At 41.4% G+C, this 11,468-nt stretch overlaps 1 long non-coding RNA gene across 1 annotated transcript; it reads left to right on the forward strand.

Moving 5' to 3' along the window:
* Positions 1-857: 857 nt before the first annotated feature.
* LOC310665490 lies at positions 858-8,055 on the forward strand. The gene is made up of 3 exons (XR_014505498.1): positions 858-1,280; positions 1,488-1,575; positions 7,973-8,055. It is a non-coding gene; the product is annotated as an uncharacterized lncRNA (long non-coding RNA).
* Positions 8,056-11,468: the final 3,413 nt, after the last annotated feature.

Raw genomic sequence — 11,468 nt, forward strand, 5'->3', positions numbered from 1 at the left:
AATAAATTCAATGATTAAATTCATAAAAAGTAGAGCACACTGGTCTGATTTGTGGTGAGCTGCCCCGATAACCACAACTTAAGCTTCTCTTTAAAAATAAAGAAAGAGGCAGAATCTGTGAACAGAATGTGTTCTGTGCTGGGTTTTCTCACCAGGTTGTTTCTGTAAAGAATCCTTTGTAATGAAGCATTTCCCCAAAGTGCTAAGACTCAGTAAATTTTTAAAAGAAGTTTCTCTTACATTGACATAATTTGGAAAAAAAAAAACCTTATATATATCTATAACTCATGCAGCTGCATAAGCAGTGATGTGAGTTAGCGGTAGGGTATCAGAGTACCTTTCAAGTACTTTAATTAAGCCAGTTTGCCTGTTACCTTTTCTATAAATTAATTTTCTCCATTTAATAGTATCAAAGCACTTACATTTAGTTTTGATGAATGATGTAGAGAGGGGGAAATGTAAGCCCAGCAGGGACCAGTAACGAGCATGCCAGTTTAGGATATCTCCTGCATTTCTATAGTCAAGCCAAACTGGTAATTTGTTACTTCCCTGCTGATAAACTGCAACTCACAAGCTTGTCTGCTCCTAGTGTGAATGAAAACTTAATTGGCTCCAGTATTGCAGCAGAAGGAGGAGTAGGATGAAGGCTTTGTCTTTTATAAGGAGAGGAGAATGTCTTCTTATTTTTGTGTGCAAAAAAGAGAACATACAGAAGACCTAAGATGGTGAGTGAAACAAAAATAGGCATATTTTTGCACCTTAATATCAGCAAGACAAAGGAGATGGTGTTGGACTTTCGGGGAAAGAGAGGAAAACTAGCCCCGCTGTACATCGGGGAGGACTGTGTGGAGAGAGTCTCTTCCTTTAAATTCCTAGGAGTTTATCTCAGTGAAGACCTTACTTGGGAAATCAATACAACCCAGGTGGTTAAGAAAGCCCAACAGAGACTGCATCTCCTCTGAGTATTGCGAAAGAACGATGTCAATCAACATTTGATGATCTCCTTCTACCGGTCCACAATAGAAAGTGTCCTTTCATAGTGCATCACAGTGTGGTACACTGGTTTGACATCAACTGATAGGAAGTGCCTACAGAGGGTGGTGAATACAGCACAAGATATTATGGGCTGTCCCGTGAATCCACTGGATGACATCATGGAAGAACGTTGCCTCAGGAGAGTGAGGAAAATTCTCAGGGATGATTCACACCCTGGCCGGCACTTTCTTGATCTCCTGCCCTTGGGCAGAAGACACAGAAGCATGATTAGTCGCACCAGCAGGGTAAAGAACAGCTTCTATCCATGGGCTGTTAGGCTGCTGAATGAAAAGATAACAACAGGGCAACTGACTTTTGGGTTTGGTGTGTGTGTGTGTCAGTAAATGAGCGGAATTAAGTCTAAGAGGGCTGAGTGGGGGGTGCTCGTGTAATCTCACTGTATACAAGTTTTACAAGTGACAATAAAGTATTTCAGTTTCAATATTCCACAGGAGATGAAGGTTTACTTCTGCCAGAAGTCATCCCAGAACTTTCTTTTGGGCCCATGGAAGCAATACATGGAGGAAGAAGACTATGGTGGTACTTTTGCATCTCAAATGTGGCAAAATCTGCACAAGCAATCCCACAGTAACCCTGGCTGAGTCTGAACATTTCAGGAGGAAATCAATGTCACACTAATATGATTCCTCTGTCAACACAATAATTTCTGCTTGTCTGGTGCAACATTCTCCCTTCTTCCCCCCCCCCCCCCCCCGCACTGATCTGGGGGTTCTCTTGACTCCCCCTGGTGCATGGAGTAGGAGAGAAAGCCCCGTTATGCTAGCAGGATTCCTTGTGCTTTCTCCTATAGTCATGTGACTATTCAGTTCAATACAGCCCTTTCATTTTTGAAAGATTATTGTTCAGAGGTTCAGCTCATGCTCTGCAAGCATAGGGATCTATGCACATCCATCTTGCTGCATTGAGGAACGCTTCTGTCTGAAACCATGCAAAGTCTGTTTTGCCAGTTGAGGTTTGCAACACTCTATTAGGCAAGATTAGCCTTCTTCAACCTGGTGTCGTCCAGATGTTGTTCAACTCCAGCTTCCATCAGCCACAAAGAGAATAGCCAGTGATCAGTGGTGATAGCAGTAGTCGTTCAACAACATAGGAAGAGCAGAAGGTTTGGAGAAGTCATTGAAGTGTTCAGGTCCACCCCACATGCCCAGAGAATAGGTGAGGTGGAATCATGACCTCTGGCCATGCCTCAGTGCTAAATGTACCTGCTGGCCACAGCATTATTGGCTGTGCACTAGGAATTAGTAAAAAAAGAAGAAGAAAAGAGCCAGAACAAATACTGCTGTAGATGCATAGAGATTTCGCTTGTAATTGAGAAGCCTGAGCAAATCTGGTTTACTGGTAGCGTGGAAAAACAAGCCTGATGACTGTGTACCTGCATGTATGAAGATCCCTTTCTCATTGATAACAAGCATGCATCTATCAGGAGTCTGGCCAGCAGGCATGATCCTGTTCCAGCCCCCTTACATGAGCATCTGCTTCACATATATAGGTAGATTCTGGGGCAGTATACAAAATTGTGACTAAAACTAATTCACAACGCATCAATGCATTTTAAAACCAACAAATAAACCTAACAGAATATAACCAAACAAGGATCAGATAGACCCTGAAAAGCTACAAATAGAGGCAGCGCAACACTCTCCTTTGTCAACCTCTGATTCTACATGGGATCTGTGGAATATGCTTAAATAACGTGAACAATGTTACCCTGTTGAGCTAGGCTCTCTGACCCTGTTAATTAGTCTTAAAGGAGGGTGATAGTTCTTACTGATGTATTCTATTCCTTTGAAACTAAGTCTGCATATTGGTCATCAGATGGTCCTAAAATACTCCAAGATCAATCAATTTCTTTATTATTTGCTCAAGTAGTTTCCCCAATACTAAGCTTCAGCTGACTGGTCATTACCTTTCCTATATTTCCCTTTTTATTCTCCTTTCATGCTCATAGAAAGGCTTTGAATGCATTGATTACCATTATTGCATCCATTTCACTTTTAATTAGGAGCGTATTCTAAGCACTCTGTTCAAAGCTGGGTCAGCATATCTGGTTAGGAAGCCTGTGTTTTCAAAGGGTTTTATTTGCTAATAAAGTTTTGTCTGCTCGCATCTTTGATTTGCCTCCAAGTCTCTCATCTCGCAGGCAGTTCACTTCCCAGCACCCTGGGCTAACCTCACCTAAAAGTCTTCTTTAAAAAGGAAAGTTAAAGGATCCCTGACAGTTAAGTCCTGTCACGAACGACTCTGGGGTTGCAGCGCTCATTTCGCTTTACTGGCCGAGGGAGCTGACATTTGTCCACAGTTTTTTCCAGGTCATGTGGCCAGCAGGTCATGGCAAAATCAGAGCAGCACACGGAAATGCTGTTTACCTTCCCATCAAAGCGGTACCTATTTATCTACTTGCACTTTTTGGTGTGCTTTCGAACTGCTAGGTTGGCAGGAGCAGGGACCGCGCAACGGGAGCTCACCCTGTCGTGTGGATTTGAACCGCTGACCTTCTGATCGGCAAGCCCTAGGCTCAGTGGTTTAGGCCACAGTGCCACCCACATCCCAAGGTCTTCCTAGGAGCACTATAAAGTTGCATCAATTTTGTTAAAATACCAGCTACTACACAGGCAATGTGCCACTGGGTGTTGTTACCAGGGGAAAGCAGTTCCCCCTTGGAAACAGAATTCTGCACTGTTTTAATTGGATGCTTTTGATGTTTTAAAGCAAACACGTTTCTATGTGTAACAGATGTCTACAACACTAAAAGGAAAAATGAATTCAGTTTCGAACAAGTGAGACTTGGTGTGGCTTCCTGCCAACCTCACTTGACTTACAGCCCAAGCTCCACTTGGAGCTATCCATGGTGGATCCACCTTTCTTTGTTGCTTGTTGATCTTTGACCTCTGCTTTGCCTCACCTGCCTCTGTTTCATCTTCCCTTGTCTTCCCTTGTCTCTGTTTCATCTTCCCTTTATTGCAGTGGTTCAGCTGGGACTTGACCTTGGCTTGATGTGGCTCCACTTCTTGGGCACACAGATGTTATTCACATGGGATAAAGAATGGGAGACAATGGAAGAGAGCCATTTTAAGTATTGGATATGCAATTATTTATTCAGTCAACAGAATGAGGAAATATAAAGTACAGTTGAAATACCATGGCCCTGATCCTTTTGTAGGCATGGGCATTACATCACATGTAACATCCACCTTTGCACCTTCCTCATACAACTAGCTCCCTGAGTGCACCGGAGTACCAATGCTCTCTATGACTTGGGGCTATTGGTTATAATGGTGTAACCAGTACTATGCCCTTCCTTCACCTGCCTGTGCCTTTCTCCACACTTGAATCCACTTTCATGCTATACAATACCACATAGACTTCTGCTACTGCATTCTTCCTTATGGAAAACCACAAGGACAGTATAGCCATATAACTTTTACATAGGAAATGGGAAAGCACTGCACTTCAAATGTAGTAAATTGAGATCCATGCATTATACCATGTGATTTGTGGCCACTGTTGATGGAGAAAGAGGTGTTAGGACTGGCATGATTTGCATGGTATTATTTATGTGGCTTGTGTGGGTGAAGGGTGAACATAGCAGGGAATTACTATGTTTAAATGTAATTTAAGGCTGCATTCCTATACCCACATGCCTGAGAGCAAGTCCTGTTGCATTCAGTGAGGCTTACTTCTAAGTAGTCATGTATTGGGTTGCACTGCACGTCTTTTATTAATACACTGTTTAGGGTCAATAGAAATAGCAAGAATACTGTCTGCGCATAATGCTTTCCGCTTATATCTCCAAAGGGTTTATACGAACATTATATTTTAGTTAATCTCAGAAAGTATGATTTTAGGCCAAATTTTGATCACTACTGTGTGACAAATCTAATGCTATTTAAATTGGGTATGATCATGTTTAATAGGATATAACTAGTTTAAACCCTATTGTTCCTCTAAAAGGCAATGGAGGGAATTCATTTCTCCTTTAAATTATGGCATATGAGACTAGCATTTTTAAAAACTCTCTCTTAATGCATCATCTGAACGCAGCTTTTGTAATCTCTCTCCCCTCCCCACCCACTTTCTAATTGTATAATATGCATTTCAGCCTGCTTCCTGTCTTATCTGTTACTTGGAAATAAAAACCTGCTCTACAATAGGCTAGTGCTTTCTTTCCCTCTGTCTTCCTAGGTAATACCACCTTTGTGCAGCAGATAGCGCTCAAGACGTTTGTATTTATCTAACAGGGAAAGGAACAGTATCACTGCTGTTGTGATGAATGTCACCAGACACATTCATCTCTATTTGTACTTAGCAATGATCCAAGGATGCATCACATCACCAAACTGCTTTGTTACAAATCATTTTCATGTATTCAAGTATTATTTTGCTACAGCAAAATCAACAATCATGTATGCTTGAAATACATAGGAAAGTTATTGCAAATTCCCTATATGAAGTTAACAGATGCAGTCTGGAATCCAAAGAGATGCAGCTTAGGAAGGAAGTTTCATTCTTCCAGTAAAACAAACTGCTTCAGTAACCTCCCTTCGTTTCAAAAATAGTTTACCTATTTTACGGGGAAGGCGGGGGGGGGGGAGTTACATTTTAAATACCAATCCCTCTTGTTACATTTTTTCCCATCTTTAATCCAAACAACTGAATCCAACAACCTCTTTCTCCATCAACAGTGGCCATACATGTTTCCTGCCCCACTTTTTCTTATGACAACCACTCTGTGCGGTAGATCTGGCTGAGAAATAGTGGCTGGTTCAAAGTCATCTACTGAGTTTCATCGTTTGGTGGGGATTTGAACCTGGGTCTCTCTAGTCCTATGCTCTAACCACTACACCACACTGACCCTTGCGTCAGCTGCTGTTTCTGGTGGTGTGAAAACAAATATTTATTGATCTCACAATGCCAGGGTTGTTGTTCTTTGAAGTGATAGCCCAGGCGGTAGAACATGAGACTCTTAATCTCAGGTTTGTGGGTTTGAGCCCCACATTGGGCAAAAGATTCCTGCATTGCAAGAGGTTGGACTAGATGACTCTTGTGGTCCCTCCCAATTCTATGATTCTATTATCCTGACCTGGTCATTTTACTAGTGTTAACTATTGTTCCTGATTCATCTCATACTGCTAATATATTTCTTTTTTTAGATTATATACTAATTTATTTCAGTGTCAAAAAGGAGACAGTCCTTTTTCTTCTTCTTCTACTGGGTTAAGTATAATTGTTTCCAGTTTTCCAAAGACCTTCAATCCTCACCACATTTCAAGATTATCACTAGAAAGTTATTCTGTTTTGTAATAGCATTCCGGTGCAATAGTTTTTATATTTTAGCTTTGAACCAAGTCTTTATTTAATTAAATATTCCTATATTTCAAGAAGGTGTCATACTATTATGAGTCTCAATATGCTAGTAACTAGCAATAGGTTTATGCAAACTGTAGAGCTTTCTGAAAATGTAAAATTGTTTTTTAAAATATATATATATAAATTGGCATGAGAGATTATTATTCTTGCAGGTGTGGTTGCTATTCTTTTAGCCCCCCATTATATTTTTAATGCTATTGTCCGAACCTCCCCCTATAAACAGGATGCATGGGGAATCTAGTATATGGGCTAGACAGTCAACAAGAACAACAGCAGCCACCAAGCCTCAGCAACATAGACAACAATAGTGATGACAGCTCCATCCTTGGTGTAGGGATCTGTCCCTCTGGGATTTTCAACTATTGGCAGATAGCGTAACAGAATTAATTTCCACACATGAAGGCAAGAAATGAAAAATAACTCCACACTGCAATAATAGTAGTAGCCATCAAGTACCAGATTGGTTAACTCATCATGGGTAATGCTAGGATTAAGAAAAGATAACTCTTGCCAGTTCCAATGCGGCAACATCAATAAAGCACATTTGTGTGCCAACTAAAAAAGTGTAAAGGTAAAGGTAAAGTGACCCCTGACCGTTAGGTCCTGTCGCGGACGACTCTGGGGTTGCGGCACTCATCTCGCTTTACTGGCCGATGGAGCCGGCGTACAGCTTCCAGGTCATGTGGCCAGCATGACTAAGCTGCTTCTGGCGAACCAGAGAAGTGCATGGAAACGCCGTTTACCTTCCCGCTGGAGTGGTACCTATTTATCCACTTGCACTTTGACATGCTTTCGAACTGCTAGGTTGGCAGAAGCAGGGACCGAGCAATGGGCGCTCACCCTGTCGCGGGGATTTGAACCGCTGACCTTCTGATCAGCAAGTCCTAGGCTCTGTGGTTTAACCCACAGCACCACCCGTGTTGTATGAAAAGTGTATGTTTATGCAAATGATGAAATGGCTATATTCTGCCCTGGATGCATGCTCAGACTTTCAGTGAACAAAACTTCCAGTGACTACATGCACAGCTTCTCAACATTCTTACTTCTCTTTCTCAAATATGGAATTTTTGTAAACTCCCGATTTAAATGCAGCATTCTTGAAGTCAATGGTGATATACCAAAACTGTAGCTGTAATCACCTACTTGAAAAACACCAGTGCAGGTTTCAAAAGAAATACAAAATAAAAAGCACTGCCTCCCAAACGATCGGAGAAAATAGTTTGTTATAGTTGTTCCTCATTTGCTGCGGTTGCTAGGGAAATTACTGTATCTCAGTTTTAAACACTTTTATCTTCTTTCTAGCTCTCTAGCTGTGCCGCTGTGTCAGGTGATCAACCATTTACTCTTGCACCCCTTTACCTACCCGTCAGTTAAGTATTTGTTCTCTCTCTCCTACAACAACATGAGCAATTCTCCTCGTGTCTTCCCGACAATCCAAGACTCCATAACATCTCCCCCGAACCAAAACTTCCCTCCCTCTTACAACTCAGAAATTGATTAATAGTGTTTTGTGGACTCCAGTTTATGGAGAAATGCATCTATGTTCCAGGGTTATGGTGATGTTACCCACCATGTGATGAAACAGCTGGTGGTGCCACCTGCCTTCAAATTTCTCCATCCTAAGAATCAGCAGAATCACAGTCTTGGACTGTCAGATGGGCAGCACATTGACGGGGATGAAGCCAGCCTTTCCTCAGATAGCATCATTTTTAACCAAGTAAACATTCACTCCGTTTGGTGTGATGATGCCTGCACAGTGTGAATCCTAAACACAAAGCCTATTTAGGCTTAGTGCGTCAATTTGGTCAATTTATTGTTCACCTGTTGTAAATACAAAAAACAAACAAACAAAAGAATGCATAAGTTCTGTAACAATCTATCTCAAACAAGTACATTAATACTCCCACACTGTATTACATCATGTAATATATCAGCGAGCTATTTAAAAGAAAAAGAAAAACAGGTTAAATGTATACATGCAATAAAACTGTTCTCCCTCTAGAATTACGGGGAAGGAAAAAAGGGGTTTTTTGGTAGTATTGCACATTTATAAATTTAACCATTTCAGTTACGCTATTGAAATGACACTAAAGTACTGTCTGGTCAGTACTCCTGTCCTACAGTGCACTGAAACACAGGAAAATAAATTACACTATGAAGTTTTATCCCGTTCCAGAATGAATAGCTTCCCAAAGTACTTCTATATAGTATTCTATATAGTAGATAGTAAGCTTGAGGGTAGGGACTATCTTAAGCCACTCTAGGAGCCTTTTTTGGCCGAAGTGTGGAACAAAATATAAGAAATACTTTAAATATCTTGCATATCCTGTCACTTTATTTTCAGTTCAGAAACATTGTTTCCACACGCCAGAGGCATAAAGAGGGACATACTTTACTATGCATTGGGATCCCCATACGGGTTCCTATATCCCAGAATGACAACAGGGCTGGAATCCATTTGGAGGGAAGAAGCAGTTGGCACCATCCAAGGAAGAAATGGGCATGGTTAGTACAGGGGTGGGGAACCTGTGATGCTCTACCTGTTGTTGGACTCCCAACTCCCATCATCACTAGCGTGGTCAATGGTCAGGCATGTTTGGAGCTGTAGCCCAGCAACATGGTCATACTTGGTTTAGTACTTGAATCTCTTCATATTCTGCTTCAACCTTGATAAAATGGCCTATAAAATAGCGATCGCTTCTGCTATGGGGAAGCTGAAATGACATATTGTCCTGTTCCATTATTTCCCACCTCCAATCTGTATGTTCCAAACATACAGATTCCAACGCCCTAAGGAGTGTTTTGTAGCTTCAGGGTGAAAGGTGAGTGGTTTCCAAAACCATTGGAAATTGCTACTAAAAATGGCAGATCAATATTTCAAATATAAGGTTCATGCTGGACCTATGATATTTGTTCAGTGGAGTGCTGTGAAAATAATGTGCCCTGAAAGAATGTATTGTGTTGGGCTATAGGTATATCTCTTTTAATGCCTGACATAATAGCAGTGAAGGAGGCACATGAACAGGGGGACATACCAATATAGGAGAAAGGATCTAAGGATGCCATTTCTGACATCACTGGATGTAGGAAAGATCCTGGGCATGCTTTGAAGCCTTGCTCCTGGCTATATTCAAGAATAAAGTGAAACAATACTGTATTTTAACAATAATTTGTTATGGTCTTCTTTTGCATGTGTCATAACAATTACAGCATCTTAGGTCAAACAAATACTGTTGTTCTTGTTATATTAATTTATATACTGTTTACTTGCTGAAATGACTCCTAAGTGGTTTACAAATGTGAAATAAATTCTAAAAACATATCAACACATAATTAAGATACGTATGCAATGAAATAATTCCATCAAAACATTTAAAACATCCATAATGAATATGTACAATTAATAACTTTTTTTAAAAAATGAAAGATGAAATATCCTTTGGAATGTCTAGGTATTCCAACACAGAGGCCTAGCTGTTTATAACAATAGCCACCCACTAAACAGAATTAGTAAGACAGCCACAGATACAGTTATTCTTAAGACTTATTAATCATATGATTCAGATCACAAGAAAGGGGCAGCCCCTCTTGACTACCCATAGTCAAGGTCCCTCATAAATTCCTTTACTTGCCACACGCATATATATATATATATATATATATATATATGCAGGTTTTGGTGTCCTCGGGTGTCTTCCCGTGTAAAAGTTGGGGTGTCTAGGCGACGTTTCGACGAGGTCTCACTCGTCATCTTCAGGCTGGTGCTTTCGGCTTCTTGTTACTGGAACAGAGCAGGATCTCAGTGTTTGAGTTCCTATAAATACTGTTGAGGAGGTGTGGTGTATAGCCTCCAATGTTCTGGGCAGAGAGGAGGTTCCCAGGCTAGTGTGCCTTTTCTTCTTTTGTTCCTTAATTACTTGAGGGATATCTTGAGTGATTTCTTGAGTGATTTCCTGAATCCCACTTAGGTGGGTCATTAGGTGTGGATTAGTTGCTAAAGCCTTCGTGTCTTGAACTCTTGAACTTTGTGAAGAGTTTTTCTGAGAAGATGGCTGTACTGCACTTGGTTGTGCTCTGGCTTGGCTTCGTGTATAGGGGCGAGCTGTGGTTTTGTGGTCTGTGCCAGCCAAATCTGTGTAGGGATTGCAGGGGGGTGCAGCATCCGGAGGTGTCACCCTGGTTTGGCTACTGGATGGTGTCTGTAATTTATCTGTGGAGAGGGTCTGGGTTTGGGTCTGGTGTGGTTGATTGGTGATGGCGTTCTGTGTGCCTCTGGATCTGGTGTCAGATTTTGTGGGGAGGGCTAATTTCCAGATGTCTGGCAAGCGGGATGTGTCGTCACGCTTGTTCATGTTGTGAGGGTGTTTCTCTATCTCGATGGCTTCCATGATTATTCTCTTGTGGTGATGTTCCATGTTAAAGAGCAATTTGGAATCTGCAAAATTAATTTCGTGTCCTGTTTCTTTCATGTGTTGGAAAAGAGAGGAAGTTTTTTCTTCTTTTTTGACGGCATTCTTGTGTTCTGCGATACGTGCATTTATTCGTCTGTTTGTTTGTCCAATGTACGTGGCTGGGCAGACTTTGCAGGGTATTTCATAGACCCCTTGGTTTTCCAACTGAATTTTATCCTTGGGGATACAGACGAATAAATGCACGTATCGCAGAACACAAGAATGCCGTCAAAAAAGAAGAAAAAACTTCCTCTCTTTTCCAACACATGAAAGAAACAGGACACGAAATTAATTTTGCAGATTCCAAATTGCTCTTTAACATGGAACATCACCACAAGAGAATAATCATGGAAGCCATCGAGATAGAGAAACACCCTCACAACATGAACAAGCGTGACGACACATCCCGCTTGCCAGACATCTGGAAATTAGCCCTCCCCACAAAATCTGACACCAGATCCAGAGGCACACAGAACGCCATCACCAATCAACCACACCAGACCCAAACCCAGACCCTCTCCACAGATAAATTACAGACACCATCCAGTAGCCAAACCAGGGTGACACCTCCGGATGCTGCACCCCCCTGCAATC

This window comes from Podarcis tiliguerta, assembly GCF_965153285.1.
Source record: "Podarcis tiliguerta genome assembly, chromosome: 1".
NCBI lineage: Eukaryota > Metazoa > Chordata > Lepidosauria > Squamata > Lacertidae > Podarcis > Podarcis tiliguerta.